This window comes from Seriola aureovittata, chromosome 4, assembly GCF_021018895.1.
Source record: "Seriola aureovittata isolate HTS-2021-v1 ecotype China chromosome 4, ASM2101889v1, whole genome shotgun sequence".
NCBI classification, from domain to species: domain Eukaryota; kingdom Metazoa; phylum Chordata; class Actinopteri; order Carangiformes; family Carangidae; genus Seriola; species Seriola aureovittata.
In genome coordinates, this window is record NC_079367.1 from 16,587,272 (window position 1) to 16,605,571 (window position 18,300).

At 42.8% G+C, this 18,300-nt stretch overlaps 1 long non-coding RNA gene across 1 annotated transcript in view; it reads right to left on the reverse strand.

Moving 5' to 3' along the window:
- Nucleotides 1-167: 167 nt before the first annotated feature.
- The window catches only part of LOC130168122 (uncharacterized), a 67,810-nt gene continuing 49,677 nt past the window's right edge, over nt 168-18,300 (reverse strand). Inside the window, exons 2-3 of the long non-coding RNA XR_008827383.1 lie at nt 10,549-10,631; nt 168-407 (exon numbers count right to left, since the gene is read on the reverse strand). This is a non-coding gene — a long non-coding RNA (uncharacterized LOC130168122). The remainder of the gene's footprint in view (nt 408-10,548; nt 10,632-18,300) is intronic.

Sequence of the window (18,300 nt, forward strand, 5' to 3'; positions counted from 1 at the left end):
ACAGAGCAGCCTTTTCAAAGAGCAGGGGAACTTTGTTCTAATGTGATTAGGGTTTAGTATGCAGACAACAAATCAAATTTATATTGACCTTTAAAAGTTTTATTTCAGTTAATTTGCACTCACTTAAGCAGAGGGCTAGGGCTCGCAGACCTGCGCTCCACTCTGCCTTCCAAATTCCTCTGTGTGTGCAGCAGTGCTTGCTGGGCGGTTCCTCCGCCTGCCCGCTCGCTAGCTCGCTCTGGCCCCAAGGTCATGTGCAGTGACGGTGAGAATGGGGAGGTTTTCTGCCTTTTTGCCTTTTGCTTGCCTTTCCCCAGCAGCATTTCTGTTCTGCTCGCATTGCCAGCAGAGCCCTGAATCCTTCTCCCGCTCTGTTTGAGCTCCTTACAAACAAACGATCGATTTCACTGGGAGAGAGAGGGAAGAGGGAGAGGGAAAATATAACTGCCAATGACCCTGCAGTCTGCAAATGTTGCACTTGAAATCGCTGGATTTTTTTAAAAAAACACAGATGCCCCAGGACATGTCACCTCTCCCCTTTCAGAAGTCAACCGAATGAATAAAGAAATGGATGGAGCTGATAAAGAAAACAAAAAACGGCCAAATGGAAGAGAGTGGAGGATTAATTCAGTGGGCAGATGGGTCTTGGTGTCAATTTGAGCTATTCTGATCCACTGAATTGAAACCAGAGCTTCAACCAAGCCCCAAACAAGTCACCTTTGACCTTCATGACAGATATAATACTGATACTCTATATTCATTCAGTTCCTCTGCACGCTTTGTTTTGACTAAAACCACTTTTCCTTTTACTGCTCTGGCTTTACTTTAAAACTCTGCACCTTAGGTCAAATCATTAGCATAAGTCGGTATGCAATGGACTGTAATAGACAGCTTGTCCACTGCTAGCTATAAGGTACAGCGCTCCTATAGTGGAAGTGCTTTATACTACTTTGTAGCACTTAAAATAACTTTAAACGTATAAATTACAAGTAGCAATGCATTCTTGACCCAGGGTTACCATTAAGGTTATTAATTACCACCCAGAAAGTAATTACTTCTTGTTGAAAGCATATTTCTTTTAGTATTGAGTTTCTTGGTGCCTTTGGGAAAATGTATCCCCTATTATGTAAGCTATTAGAATTAAAAACTGTTCTGACCTTAAGATTGAATATCGAACATTTTCATGGTTCTCATTATCTAGTTATAATTAGCTTCAAGTGCGAGTAGTAACATTCACATGCCGAGAACAAAACTGAGCAGAGGGTTGTATTAAAATCCACCAAATCAATGTTTCCTGAAGGGATGTGCATAAATGGCCCCATTACTGTGCTTAGAGGCTTCAGTGGGGAGTGATTTAGACGACACATCTCTGCAGTGGACCATCAGTCACTCTTTTAGAGTTAAATAAGCCATGTGAAGGACTGTTATCCTTACTGGCTTAAACCCCCATTAATCAGTCCACTTCACCTGTCAATACAGCCACTGACTTCCAATCAAACAACCATTACAGCAGAGAGCATCCCAATGAAGGAGATCTTTGTTTCTTATTGAGTTAATCACCCAGCGTACACACTTTGCTCTCATCAGACTGGCACTGGCAGTGTATATTCCTCTCCTCATGCACGGAGGAGTGCAGGGGTCAGGCTTAACACACATTGCGACTTGGAATGTGGAGGTGGCGTAGGATGAAACGATATAATGAAATCGCTTAGCAATTACAACCGTGTGGAGACAGATCATTGTTTGAGATTGCCCTTTGAAGGTGTACCATTGATTTATGCAAATGAGTAGCCAATGAAAATAATACCTGCTCATTATCTCTAAAGTTATGGTTTATGCTAACTGCGTGAGAGTAGTGAACGAGGCAGAGGCGAGGAAAGATTGGGCCAAAGCGATGTGATGGACTGATGTGTCGTCCACAGCCTGAGTTGGAGGATATAGCTCTGAGCAGGTGGGAGTGAACGACCCACTGACAGCCCTTTTCAAAATGACAAAATCCATCCTTCCGTATTGATCAGTTATTCTTCTGTCTTTCAACAAGCATCTTCAGACCCTCCCTTCCTCTCTTTAGACCTCTGTTGCACCATCCACCCACCCGCCCCCCCGCCCCCAACCTGCTCAGCCGCTCCCTATTGATCCTTGCTGGTGATTGGTTGAGCTGTAATTTGAGATGGACATTGACGGATGAGTGCAAACTGTTTTTCTTTCTCTCTCTTCCTCTCCTCTCGGGGGTGATGAAGTCATAATGCCAGTGACAGAGCCAGAAAGGGACCAATTGCAATGGAGTGCTGGCCTGAGTAACCTTTAGAGCCAGTACAGGACGTCTCCTGGTCTGTCGCACATACCCACTGGGTGCTCTGTGGTCACAGGACTCATAAATGGTCCCACACAGGCAGTGAGTGTTACCTGGAAGAATGTAAAACTAATGGTTTGGATCAATTCGCTTCATGTACCAAAGAAGACCAACTCTATTTCCAGACAGGATACTATAGAATTCTGAAAAAAAAACAAAAATACAAATTCTCACTTTCTCCAGTATCTCATTGCGACTACAGCACAGTTAAGGTTCGGGACAAATCATGGTCATGGTTAATTTATGGTTGGACTAGGTTAAAGCCAATGATAATAATAATGTGAAAACAAAATTACAAAGTGATGAACCTACAGAGAATGATCATGTGACTCTACAGTTCCCCTCGGCTCTACGGAGCATTACAGCGAGTTTCAGCTCATTGTTTAACCGTGCACCTGCAATGTTACTGTTTAGGGTTCACTCTCACCGCCCTCAGTGTCGTCTTCAGCTGTGTGCAGTCAGATGTCTTCAGTGAAAATGCTTTAAAAACTGACTGTACACTACCTGATCAGCATAAGACATCAGACAGACACAATTTACGACCAGCTGGTGAACACAGTAGAACATTTAGCAACTTAAGAGCCAGATATTTACCTCAGGAGTCAGTAAAGACCAATAACAGAGCTAGGATTGAGTGAACATTGGACATACAGAGGCATGACTTTAAATGAATGCTAATGTTGCTCCGTACCATTTGGATGTGTAATGTTTGCTAACAAGTTTGCCAAATCAGCTGAAAAGGTAATGGTATGTCAATATTTTGCTCACAACCTGTTTTGTTGCCAAAAGTGGCCAAAAAAAAAAAAATCAACTACTGCAGAACTGTAAGGTCGTCTGATATGGATTTAATTACGGGGGACACTGGACTGAGTCAAACCCCAGCAATGACTGAACCAAAACACCTGCTGGAAGAGTCTCTACTCAGCTGGCAATTTATTAGGTTCACCCAATTTAGATTAATATGGCACTGACACAGCACTGGGTTAACCAATAAAACCAAGACAGTGGGTTATTTTGACTCAGTGTCTTTTCATGCATTACTCTGGGTAATTTACCCAAACTAAATAGTATGATTGTGAGGTGTTATAATCTGCTCTTTTGTTTACTCTTTTTAAACTTACAAGTCCCCATTTGGTTCTGATTATTAATATTATGTGTATGCTTTGCTATCTCGAATGCCATATATACATCATTTTGTACAAATTTTGTATAAATTTGTAACACATTTCAGGTAAATCCTGTCAAGACTTATACTGGGTCAAAATAACCCTATTTTGGTTTGGGTAACCCATAGCAATAAAGAAAATTACATTAACACTGCGTCAAGACATCCTGTTGGCACTGGTTAAAGTTAACCCGGTATTGTATTAGTGCTACATTGAGTTTTTTGGTGTGTAGCTTAAACTATAATACAACAATCATGAGATAAATGCTATCAAGAAGCGCAAATGCACTGATTCAACTTTATGTTAATTTTGGAAGCTGTCCTGGTGAACTGTATTAAATCATAGTGAGGGGTGTTTCTAAAATTGTATTCACCCCATTTATTTCAACAAGGGAAAATAATAGAAACACCTTTTTCCAGTTCAAAAACACCACAAACTACATCGTGCAAAATGATCATAAAGTTGAGTAAACACCTCTCTCAGTCAGTTTAAACAGAAAGAAAAGAGTAACTCCTGATCAGCACTTGTGGTAAATAACCAGCCAATTAGGAGCAGACGCACAGACGGAGAATCACGCCAGAAGCAAGATTTTAGAGAGCAGCACAGATACAGACGTGCAGGCATAACTTTTGAGAAATGACAAAGATCAGGAAGATAATAAGATAAAGAAAAAGAAAAAATGAAGCAGTCAGTATGTGCCCACAATAGTATACCCTCTGGTATAATAAAATAAGAATCCAAAATGCTTTAAACATGCCATTTTAACAGATTTCTTAAAGTGGCATGTCTTAAAATGGCGTTTTCTGTCTGTGATTACAGCCAGACGTCCCATTTTAACAGCATCCCTGTCTCTGTAATTGCATGCATATTGGATTTTAATAATGGTGTAGAATATTATCAGACAGTGAACACGCTGATAACGAGCCTTGTGCTTTGACTGTTTGACAAGTCAATCTTTCACTGCCGTTTACTCTGCCTAATGCCATTACACACACACACCGAAGAAGGAGGAGTGATAGCTTAGAAAAGAAATCATTGTTTGACGGCATGTTATACCTTCTATATCTTATTTCCTTCATTTTTCAAAAGTCTTTTTCATTTCATTCAACCTGCAACACCATGTGACTGCATGGTGGTAGAACAATCATTCTTCTGTAAAGAATTGCTTGTGCCAGTGGTTAAACAGGAGACATTTTGATTAATATTTTCCATTTGTTTAGCAAGCTTTGAGCTAAAATTAGATGGCCACCTCTTCCCTCGGCAGGACAGCAGTGACTTTGGTTTCCCCGCCAGGCCAGTCCAACGCGCACACACACCAGTTCCAGGGAAGAGAGGAAGGGAGGGAGGGCTGGTGCGGGAGTAATTTCAGTGGATTGTGAGCGGACAGTAGCTCCGCTGGGAGAGCTGGCAATCATGGGGGAAACAATGTTTACATCGATCAGCTGTCAAGAAGATTTATGGCCTCATTTTGCTGTAATGGAGAATTAGTGGGGAGATTATCAGCGACTCAACACCACCGCTTGTTACCCGTGTCCAGGCCTGGCAATTTGTCTCTCCCCAGGAGCAGCCCAAACACTTGTGACAGCACCAGCACTTGCCCTAATTCAATCAAGAGAAAATGTTGGAATTAATTTGTTACAAGAAAATTTAAATATGTTCCAGCTGAGCAGTGGCCTATAGCCACTTGAAAAAGCAAAGGGGAAAAGAGAGAAGGGGAGAGAAAGCATCTGATTTATTGTGCTGGGCAAGATATTGATCCAGTTCGATCCTGGCCTGCGCGCAGAGGGTTTAATGTGTAATAATTTCCAATTTAAAGCTCCCTCTCAAGATCATGGCTGTAAGGAGAGGAGAGGAGAAGGCAAGCTAGGGCTGCGCAGCCAGCCCGCTGATGAAGGAGCCTGTTGCTAAGGCTTTGTCAAAAGCTCCGTTTGAATGTAAATGTGGGGTTATCTGTTCCGGCATCTCCTGTGTGCCGGACTTTATTTGTCTGTCATGCAAAAGGGGACAGGGTGGATGCTCAGGCCGTGTAATAACACACAAGTAGGAATAATTCAAGGTAGGCTGTCTGTGTCTAGTAATTACACAGACGGATCACAGAGGGTGAAATGCAAACTGTCGATGGCCAAGGATAAACAATATAAGTCTGTGGTATATAGTCTTGCTTTAGAAGACACAAATAACAACCCCAATACACAGTATATCGTGGTAATCATTATGTGGTTGAGGAGGATGAAATTACTGCGCAGAAGAGAAAGAAGAAAAAGAAAATCTCATATAGTTTTCCTGTGACCTTTTGCAAGCCTGTTGGTTCAGGTTTTGCCATCAAGGTAAGAGAGCTGTGACTACGAGTTCAGAGTAGGTGGTTGGGGTTAGGGTCATCTGTTAAGCGAGTGTTTTGTGGCTTCTGTTCATCCTGCTTAGGTGCTTTTGGTGTTTGCGGGATACATGATCACCCTTAACTACCCCCTCCCTCAACCTACCCAGTCTCTTCCTCTACCAGCACCCTGAGGACTGCTGTCAGCACGCTGACCTATTGATCAAGCTGTCTGTGTGCTGCTAAGAGTCCTCAATGTGAGCAGGCTAAGGTTAACAGTACACAGCAAGATAGCTAGATAACCATCATATATATCAGCAGTCAGATGACACAGGGCATGTTACTTGATGCTGGATGTAGGATTTTATTTCACGTAACATTTTGCTCTGGCCTGTGCTCGTCTTTATTTTTCAGCCCTGTTCTGTTGGTGCCTGGATACTTCTACCGTTTACAAAGAAATGAGCCAAAGAACGATATTACTGTGCATGTTCTGAAAAGTTTGTGAAAAAATGAATACAATACAATACAATATTCAACTCTGCCTTCATCTCTCTCCATGCTGCATATATATACTGTACATAAATGTATATTATGCAGGTTGCATGACCCCTTGAGTTTTTCTCTATATACCAGACAACCAGTTGTCTACTGTTGAAGCAGCTAGCCCACTATTAACACAAGAGCTGTTGGAAACCTCCTGGCAAGAGAAAAGCACTGACACAGAGGGCTGAACACACACACACACACACACACACACACACACACACACACACACACACACACACACACACACACACACACACACACACACACACACACACACACACACTTTCTCTGAACTCTACCTTTGGGGGTTCCCTGCTGAACCAGCAGCCTGTTAAGAGCGAAGCAACAAATAAACGCCTCACTTCCCTTTCCTCTCCCTCCATCTCACTCTCTCCATCCTTCTATGAATGTGTGAGTTTGTGTTTGTTTCTCTCTGTGTGTGTGTGTGTGTGTGTGTGTGTGTGTTGTGTGTGTGTGTGTGTGTGTGTGGAGCTTGCAGGCCATTCCAGGCCAGGGACACAGTTAAATGAAGTGGAGAAACAGGCTGCAGCGCTGTGACCTCTGCAGGCTACATTCTCCTCCTCCTCCAGCTTTGTTTATTAACATCTCAAGGCTTTTCTCTATTCCACTCTGATTTCATTTTTTTGTCTGTGTATAAGAAAATAGCCTACAAGACACTGTCTGTTCCCGACTGTTGACGTTTCTGTGAAACAGTTTTTACAAATTAGTTAACAGGCAGGCTCTTAAAAAAAAATTCAATGCATACACATTAGCATGAGTTAATTGATGCCTAATTAATTTCTGCTGCCATGCATAAATTTGGGCTGCCTTCCCTCGCTGCCACAGGAGACCAAGACAAGGGCGATGATTTCCAGGCTTCCCATAAATAAATGAATAAACATCGAGATGGGCCAGAGAGAAGCTGGTCTCTCATAGTAGCCAGGTGTGCAAGGTTAAAGACCGACTATGTGGGCGTACACACTCACACACATGCACAGCAGGAGCAGGTGCACTCAGGACACAGTGTATGTGCACGCCAACACATACACATAGCACAGCAACACATGCACAATGTTAACAGCATCCTCTCTGAACATCACTGTCACAATTTTTTTTTTCCTCCCTGCCTTGTTATTTATTCTACCTGAGCATCTCGCTACATCCAAATCCCACAGACGAGTTGAGAAGAGTGTGTGGAGTGGATGATAGCAGTGGCCTCTCTCTCGCCTAATTTGTAGTAATTGGTAGCTCATTAGGTGAAGCAGGTCAGTGTTACAGGGAGCAGGCTGTCAGGGCGCGAGGTTAATGACAGAGAGGAGACACAGACAGACAGATTAAAAACTCTGCCGCCTGCCATGCTTCTCCTCTGCTGGCATGTCTCTAGCCAAAGGTCCAGCTGTCCACCATATGCAGAGCTCTGAACATATCTATCCCAGCACTCACTGGAAAACTTCACTGGAAAGTGGCTGCTTTATGATGAGATGATGTTAAAACTCTTTCCACTTTATTGTCTGGGGGGGGGGGGGGGGGGGCCCTTTTAAAGCAAGACTATCTAGACATTACTTTTTTTTTTTCCTTTACCCAAATTGGACAGACACAGTGTCATTAACAGCTTCAGCGATCTACATGAAAGGGTCAACACATGTCAGCCAAGCCTCCCAGACGACCCACATCCCGACCAGGGCTGAACGCAGGTTGGTGAACTGGTGTGCTTTGGTTTTTGTATGGATTATACAAGCAAGACATAACATGTTTTTAGGTGCTGGTTGACACTGTTACCTTTGGACAATCTTTATGCTAAACTACACTAACATGCTTCATAGCTTTAGCTTCATATTTAGCCGCGGTATCAACCTTCTTCTCTAACTATCGGCATAAAAGCAAATAAAAGCTTATTTCCCAAAGGGTTTTAACTATTCCTTTAAAGAAACCACTAACCGACAGTAATTTAGGCCATTTACAATGTATTTGGTGTGACTAAAAGGCTAGCAACGAGGGTAACAATCTTGGAATAATGTGTCAAAGCTTCCAAGTTCATTTCTTATTTTCATGTTTTTGTGTGTGTGAATGCAGTATTGGCTAAATATTAGCTACCATAAGCTGCTGGTCATACCAAACCCATTAAGGCTGCAGGGGCAAAACTTCTCAGACTATTGAATTCTTCACTTGTAAGAAGAAGTTTGTGACATTTCTTTCAAACTTTACACAGTGTAAGTTTTCCATTTTGTATATGGCTCAACGGTTCACAGTCACCGTCAAAAAACAGCGTTCAGCGGCAAGGAGAGCGATGTCACATCAAGTCACCGAATGCTTGGTGTATGCATGCTCGTGTTTGAAAATGTGAGACAGTGGGAGTGGGTTTGGGCTGCTATTTGGTTCTCTAGAAAAGACCACAGGATGCATTAAGTGAGATCTATTAGGACAAGGGAGCATTAACCTGATAGTGAGACGACAGTAAGATATACAGACCTGAGGCTGCACTTAGCATGTGGCCTGAGAGGAGAGCGAACGGCACTTCCACATCCACATCCACATCCACATCCACATCCAGGTGGTTTGAATATGAGACAGACTCCTATCAGTCCTACTGGAGCATAAATGTGTGTGTGTGTGTGTGTGTGTGTGTGTGTGTGTGTGTGTGTGTGTGTGTGTGTGTGTGAGGTCACTCTCTGGAGAAAAAAAAGAGTTCCTAATGGATCACATAAACAGAGCTACTGTGTAACTTAAGAGTGACGGCTAAATGAACGAAACTGAGCTTGTAAGAGCTCTTATGGTTATGTAAATCTAACCCAAGAATCTTTTTCATTTATCCACCTTACATAGGCCTTTTCCCATCATAACTTGGAATGGATTACTGTACCCAATTTAGATTGTGTTTCATCAATTTTCTTTTGCAAAGATTCAAACCTCTGGCATGAATTGTGGGTAATTATCAGCTGCCAGTTTCCCAGACATAATCGGGTACTTTTGACAGGTGAGTTATTAAAATGTCCTCTGTACCTGATAAACATATTAATTTATTTCAAGATAGATAATTTCATCAATGCAGCAGTCATATCATATATGGGGTAGATGATACCCTCTCCTTTTTAATTATACAAATATCACAGTTGTCAAAATGACAGATTTTTTAGACATTTAGATCCTTCAACACCTATTTTCCTCTGTGAAGTTTTGATTAAAATAGACCAACACTAGTCTCTCAACAGCCTTGTTTATTCACAGAGTCATTTAAAAACTGGTATTGTTGTAGTTGCCCGTGTATTTTATTCTCAATTTCCAATAGCGATTCACGAGAAAACTGTCCTGAATCAGATCTTATCCCGCATCCCTTTGTTCAGGGTGATTTATTCACAAGAATCATTAAGCCTTCAGCCTGCCCCTCACTTATACCAGCTCTTATAAGATAATCAATAGCGTTCTCAAACATGAGTCTAGTCTGCATCAATTGTAACTATGGGCCGGTGATGAAATAATTGACGATGTTCTTTGTATGTTGCTGAATTGCACTTTATATATTTAAGTGAACACGTTCTTTAAAAACACACACAACATTATTTCAAATAAAAACGTTCTACGTACAAAATCTTGCCTGTAAAAACTGCCTGTACTTTTTCATTGATTTGGATAAATGATTTCAGATCATGTGTTTTTGCCATTAGTTGGTTTTTAAATGTAGTAGATCTTTACTTCTGCCTAAATAATTAGTTAAATCATTGATTAATCAATTTGTGGTTTCATTGAGTAATTTGGTGACAAATTCTGGTTGCTTGACAGGAAATTAGTTGCCAACTAGTTTGATAACCAATTAATCATCATTTATGGAGCAAACGGCCAATTATATATGCTGGTTCCAAACTCTCAAATGTGAGGATTTCTCTGTTTCATATCATTACAAATGAAATACATTTTTAGAGTCCGCAGACTTCTAAATAAAAAAAATAGTTTGTTGCAGCCCTATCTTAAACATGATTTACCCACTAGCTACATGTCATTGACTGTTAAGTGAAAATCCCATATTTCTCTTTTCTTAATTGAATTACAGGGTCCTAGAGGGTTTCAGAAATGTTTCAGAACTTATGAAATCATTCGACTTACGTCAAAAATGCATCATCAAGCAACAGGAAGACATTTCTTGCTTCACTATTGGGGTAAAAAAAAAGCTTTACCTTAGTCATGGTGTGTATTAGGCATCGCTGGTAAGGAGTTTAAAGGTGTGTAGTTGTCTCCATTAGGTGAGCTCAGATAGTATCTGTTCAGAGAGAGAGAGAGAGAGAGAGAGAGAGAGAGAGAGAGAGAGAGAGAGAGAGAGAGAGAGAGAGAGAGCATGAGCTTCAGGGAATGGAAACACTATTCTCTCTGGTAAATCCAAATGGCCCTTGTTGTAAAACAGCCAGCCCATCACAACAGAACGTGTATGTGTGTTTGGTTGTGTATTATCCGCACAGCACACAAGCGTATTACACAACATAACATACAGGCTTTGTACATATAACCCACAGTTTGCATTTTAGTCTTGACTCAGAGCTCACGATCACAGATGGACTGCTTTACACTCACGAGTTTCCATTATGCAGCATGGTAATCACTGCTGACACACACACATTACAACATACTGCTTGTATCTTACTGAGAGAAAAACAAGTCAGTCAGTGAACATGCTGAGTGACAAAATGACAGAAGAAGTCAATCCAAGGAACAGTAGGAACATTAACATTTCCCTGGTGTGGAGCTACTGCCTTCCTGTTGTACAGTGTTTCTGGCCTCTGTAAAGCTGTGATGACCCTGTAGCGATGAACCTCAGTGTGTGTGTGTACACACAGCTGTGTAGCCTCTGCGCAGGCATTGTCCTACAGACTCAAATGTTATTCCTGGACAAAAAGACATCTAGGATCAGGACAGATGTTTATACAGCTCATCAGCTGTGTTAGTTTTAGTAGACACACACGGACACTCAGGCACACTCAGGCGCACACACACACGCACGCACGCACGCACGCACGCACGCACATGCAGCAGTGGGTTACATCCAAAACACTGTCAGCTGTAGGACTGAAGTTTGACATTTTGGGAAATATGCTTTGCTTTCTGACAGAGTTACAGTACATAAGAGGATCAATACCATGTGACCTGGCCTTGTCCAAAGGTATCAACACTGATCTCTCCCCACCTCTACAAGTCACTAATGAACATGTTATAAATCAATTTAATCTTCACAAAAACCAAAATGTAAAAATGACAGTCGTCATTGTCACATGACCGTTCTTAAAATTGTTAATTGTTGAATTTACACTTCTTTTTTTCTCCAGATTTAACAAATGAGATATGACTTGTTAACAAGGGAGCTTCAGAGGTGCTGGTAGGCAGATTTTGTTACCTTTGAACAGAGCCCCTGTTGCCAGTATTTGTGCTAAGCTAAGATAATCAGCTACGAGTGGTATCTGTCTTCTCAACTAACTCTCCACCAGAAAGTAAATAAACATATTTTCTACTGCAGACTTAGTATCACAGTGGAAACCATATATAATGCCATTTATACTACAAAAGTCTTAGGCCTTAGGTCGATTCAATAATGACACATTCGCTACTCGAAAAATATCCTTGAAATGACATCTTTGCTATTCAAATTATCTTTTCTTTTTTTTTTAAAGGATACAATCATCTGTGCTTTCAATTAGTTTCACAGGGCAGAATTTTACTAAATAGTACACACTTTGAAACGATAACCTCTACCATTTCCACAGGGACACAAGACTACAGTGTTTTATTTAATACTGTTTTCACTGGATGATCAGATTACTAATATTGTCTGCCAACAAACCGGTGTGTCATTCCATCACAGAGCTCTGGGGACTATCCTTGAAGCAGGATAAATTAATAGTTTCATTGAATAATTTGTAACTTTGTTGGTTAACACAATGCATTGCTCGGCCAAACTCTTATTTAGGCTTCTCTTCATCCAAAAGTATTTCCAATTTGGAGGTCTGGGGGTTTGGGATTCCCTGCTTGAGGTGACCCCAGCAGACCAGACCCAGTGTGATTGACAGGTAAGGCCTGACCTCATCTGTGGAGGTGGGTCCCTGAAGACTGATCACTATCACACAACATGGGACAGATGGGATGAAACCCTCACTAACAACACCACTGATGGGACGCCACAACACCTCAAGGGTTCCTCTTTCTCTCTCTTTTACTTTCTTTCTTTCACTATTCCACTTTATTTTCTTTTTGGTTTTCTTTCCCCTCCTCATGCCTCCTTTGCTTGCTCTAATTTTATTTTCTCAAGCCTTTAGAGACAGATAGAAATCAAGACGCCACTTCACATCATGCATCTGAGGCCTTTACACAAGGCAAAACCCTTCATATCACACATCTGATGGCTGCAGAAAACTCACTTGAATACTTCACATCACTCTGCTGAAAACACGTGCGAGTTGCAGGTAATAACTTGATAATAAATTGTCAAGTTTGGAATGAAAGTAGAACATAAGGTCTGTGCTGATCATTAGGTATCAATTAATCACTCAATTATCTAAATGGTTCAGTGTGTGCGCTGAGGCAGACAGGATCTAAGACAGCAACATCAGTTAAAACAGTCTAATGAACTGAGCTGAATTCATCATGAAACACCAAATAATTAGCAACCGTGTCTTAGGGGAATACTTCAAAAGGAACCTCAAAGTGCTTCGGTTTAGTGAAGCTTTCCCTTCAAAAGCAGAACATAAACACCGCTTAAGACTACACAGGCAGGAAAAGCTGTCCCCCATGCCTTTCATTTACAGCAATAAATAATGATTCATCACCAAAAAAGTTTAGAAAGGGTGTGTTTGTTTGCATCAGAAGACAGTGACCTTTGTGGCGTTGTTTGGAGATTAAAGTGACACAGCAGCCAAACATGCTCAGAATCAACAAATTAACATATACTCGCGGCCTGTCATAGCTTTGGTTGACAGGAAGGAGAAAGAGTTTGTTGGTTTTTGTAAAGCTCTGCTGGGACCCGGTGCGGCAGCGTGCATGGCAGCGGAGCTAAGAGACACGGAGGATCACTGGTGGCTCCACTGCTGGGGACCACAACGTAATTAAAATGACACAAACAAAGTGAATCTAATTAGGAATCCCTCCGCTCTAGCTCGTTAGCGCACCGACACTGCTAAATTATTTCCTCCACGGAAATAAATGAGGCCACTTGTCTTTGCAGATTTGGGGGCTGCGAGGTGCTCGGGGATGGAGCACACACTGAAAGTAATTATTGAAGTGTAACTAGCAGAGCCGAGTAGCTCAACGCAAAGTCTTATGCACTCACATATGCTGACATCTATATCGGTCAGCGGGGGCGCACGGCACTACAAGCACACACCTGAGGACATGTGTTTCGCTGGCTAACGCGGGTCGTACGCTTTATGTGAGCTTGATGAGTAGGTGGCTGTGAAAATGTGAGATTTCCAGATCTCCCATCCACCGCCTGCGTGCCATTACACAGAAAACACATATCTCATCAGAAACAGTTGGACCTCCTCAGTGTTTCTGTCCGTCTGTGGTCTGGTTTTTCTGTCTCACACCTACACTCATTCATATACACGCACACACACACACGCACACACACACGCACACACACACACACGCACACACACACACACGCACACACACACACACACTCATTCATTCATACACAAGCAGACACACACGCGCGCATGTTTTCTAAGCAGTATGCCACGACTGCAACACTCAGACCCCCCACACAGACCCTGGTTGGTGCAGTGAGGTAAGTGAATCCAGTGGCTGATAGTTTGGAGGGAGCCAGGGGAGCCATTGAGAGCCCATTAGGAGGTTAAGTGGAGGAAGCTCTCCATTGTTCTGCTGTTTGATTCCTGCCCTGTGACCCACACTCTCCTGGCCAGAGCCTGGGAAACCCTGTTAGTGATGATGAGGGGGGATAAAAGACGATCATACGTGCATGAGTACCCACACACGGACACACACACGGACACACACACGGACACACACACAGACACACACACAGACACACACACAGACACACACACACACACACACACACTCAGACAGCTCACACACACAGCCGACCAACACGAGGCTGGAACAGTACAGAGCACTGACAGTTGGATGACTCTCTGTGGACCGCTGGCTGTCTGTAAGGGCGGAGAGGTTTCCGGCCAGACGACAGTAGCGGTGCAACAGGCCAACGAAAGGGCAAACTCAGAACTCCTTTTACATAAAGAACAGTACTACTTTCAAATAAATCATCCTTTATAATGGGTTTATAGGTTGATACATATTGTTTTATTCATGGCTAATGAATCATTTACTAATACTTTCTAGATCAGTTATTAGCCAGTAATAAGACCAACTTTTGGCTTGATCAGGGTGTGGAAAATCCTTGTGACTGGTATTTACTCTCCTCCAGTTTGACAATTAATTTTTTTTTTAGGTTTAGCTTTAGTTCATATGAAGACAGCTCCAGTGGACTGTTTGACCAGTTATCTTCTGGAGGATAAAGCAAGATAGCCACACTGTTAATTCTGAGTCTGTGCTAATGCTACCATCAGCATGCTAACATGCTTACAGTGACAATGCTAATATGTTCATATTTAGCAAGATTTTACCATGTTACAGTTGCTAATTGGCAGCAAACTCAAAGTACAGCTGAGGCTGTTGGGGGAATTTATGAATTTTGAAAGTATTTGGTGAAAAACCAAATTGTGATGATTGAAAAATAAAAGGATCACCAAATTTAATCTTCTAGGGACCTTGAAAACAGAAATGAGAACCAATGTGAAACCAAACAACCTCATGGTGGCACTAGAGAAAAAGTCAGAGGATCACATGCATCATCTGGGAACCATTGATATCTGTGCAAAACTTTGTGCCAAACCATCTGGTAGATGTGTGGACATCTGATGTCTGAACTATTCCACTGAAAACATGAAAACTTTGACCCCTTAGGGAAAGTTTAGGGGATAACCAAAGTCATTAGGATCTATCCTATGGGTACCAAGACTGTATCAACTTTCACGTCAATCTATCCAATAGTTGATGACATTAAATTCATGACCCTTTATTATTGATTTACTACTCGTCGAACTAAGTGCGTGTGGGTTTCTGCCTTCATGTCTGCAGTTATAAATACCAGGTTCTAAGTATCAGCTAAAAATACTAAGCAACTGTCACGCAAGAGGAGGATAAACACCAGCCAGACAAATTTTTTACAAAAGCCACCAAAAACTGGTTCTTATCAATCACATATAACTGACCTTTAAGGCGCAAGTAAATGATGCATTAACCAGTAATACGCCATTAGTTACTTTAAAAAGCCTTTATGAAGGGCCCATAATTATAAAAGGTGGTCAGAAAAAAAAAAAAAGAGAAAATACCAGAGTGGCGTTTCAAGTAGCTCAAAAGTCTGTTTGCAATCATGTGTACAAATCAAATGATCAAAGAGCATAAGCGAGAATTCAAAAGCTGCATCTTGTTTTGAGTCAATGTGGGAACATCAGATGGAAAGATTACATTAGTTCTACACATGGATTTCTGTATTTGCATTCCTCGCTCACCCGCTTCCCTTTTTAGGTCTTTAAAGCCTCTTTTGCCCTCTCACAGCTGAGGTAGCTCTCCTTTAGGCTAAGGTAGTGGAGGTGTAGCTCAGCAGGAGGAGGAGGAGGAGGTGATGGGTAGCTGCCACAGGGTGGAGGAACACAAGAGGTGGTGTTACTGAATGGGAAGCGAGAAGAGAATGCAACAGGGGAGGAAGAGGACGACCGGAGGGTAATGTGGAAGATGGCAGTGGGATGGGAGGGAGGGAGGGAGGGAGAAAAGGGGAGGAGGGGAGGCTGGATGTCTTGTTTGGCTGATAGTAATCTGACAGCTATTAGAGAGGGGAGAGTTAGAGACCTGCTGGCTTGGGGTGGCGGTGTTTGGGGGAGGATTGGGTTGGGGGTGTAATGGTGGTGTTGGGGTGATGTGATATATGCTCTTCTTTACACTGAAACCAGTGTGTGTGTGTGTGTGTGTGTGTGTGTGTGTCCACACTCACAGTATGTGTGTGTGTCTACATCACTTCATTCTCCTACATTCAATTCTCTCTTAGCCTCGATGGCCTCTCTCATCTTGTACCCCCCCCCCCCCATTTCTCGCTCTCTCTTTCCTCCCTCTATCTTCATCTCCTCCCCCAATCTCCCCTCTTCCTCTGGTGTAGCGGGTGCCACTGTACATTTCAGTGTCTCTCCGCGTTACAAGGCTTGCCCTTAATTTGACAGTGTCACAGGGATCCATCTTCATTCTCTCACTCTTTTCATAATCTGATCCTCTTCCTCTAGCATGCAATTAGTGCCCCTCCCCTTTTTTCCCTCCTCCCATTGCGCCGTCCTCGGTCCCCTCGCGGCCCCCGAGCAGCGTGCCGCTGCCCCCGCCGAGCGGCCTGGATGATTGCTACAGCTTTCCCTGTGCAATCCATTTAGAGCCGGGGCCCTGTAATGAATATGTACATTGAGAGGGACCTCGGCAGGGGGAGGGTCACGAGCAATCAACCTTGAATTCAATTATGCCAGTGAAGGTTAATGACTGTGCTCAGTGGTCAGAGGCACGCGCCACATCGCCCATTAAAGCAGCTTGTCAGAACTGACAACGTGGGGGCAGGGATGCACTGGCTCGGAGGGAGAGTGTGGGTGGGTGAGAGAGGTGGGAGAAAGACAGAGGTGGAGGGTAGTGGAGGGGGAGTAGAGAAAACAGGCGAGAGGAAGAGATGAGAAAGAGGTTGCCGGGTGGATGTGCTGTAGAGGTAGAGAGGGAGATAAAGCGAGCCGGTGAGCAGGGGAGGAGTCATGTGACGCACGCAGCCCGATAGACGGACAGATAGATAAAACGGTGTCAGTCGGAGGTGCTAGATTACATTGAGTTCTCCCGGACAAATCAGATTGTAAAGTTCTCCAACCTCCACCACCGCTGCCTCCCCCCTCCTCCTCCTCCTCCCTATGTCTCCCCCTGGGGTGAAGCTGAGCGCGCTAGCTGTAATATGATTAGTCTACATAAAGACGTGTCTGGAGTGTAATTCACTGCTCACTAATGAGGCCCTGTCTGAACCCAGGACAGATGAATCCCCCTGGTGGCACACGCTCACCTGCTGCCTGAATCACCCCCTCCCACCCTGTCTCAGTCAGACCCTTCATGCTTCTGTATGTCTACTCACTCACCTTTACTGTCTCACCTTCACCTCTCCAAAACACCAAATAATGTGTCAACCATTGTCTTGTACATCATCTACCGCCTCTGCTCCAACTTGTGGACTGTCTTTTATTCTTATCTCACCACGTCAAGTCTCGAGTCAATCGAGACAAGTTGAACTGAAGTCGCAAGTCTTTTCAGATTAAGTCTCTGGTCAAATCTTAAGTCTTTGAGGGCAAGTCACAAGTCTTCATACCCAAACTGTAAGTCAGTTGCACATCTTTAAAGTATCTGAGGTGCTGACCATTAATATTTGAACATTTTCTTTTCAAAGCTGTCACGTCCTTTCAATGCACAGATCTAATAATTGAATATTCATGGCAATGCAAACCTGCCAGTTGCTGTCCAAGTTGTCTTCACTTGTTTTTGCTTTCATGCATTAAGTTAAATGATCTGCTGCATACATGGAGTCAAGTCTCAATCATGTCATCAAATAAGTCCATCATCATCTGTCATGTCTTAAATCCTCATTTTCAGTCTCACCCTAAAGCTCTGCATCTTCTACACTTATTTCCTCCCGTCTCACCCACACCTCACCCATTTATCTCCTCACATTGCATTTCCACCTGCATTGCTAAGTGACTCAGCAACTTTCTTCCTTATCCAGTGAACCACATCCTGCCCTGTTATGGCTCATAAACTGCATCAAGGACAAAAACGGAAAGAGAGAAAAAGACAGAATAACA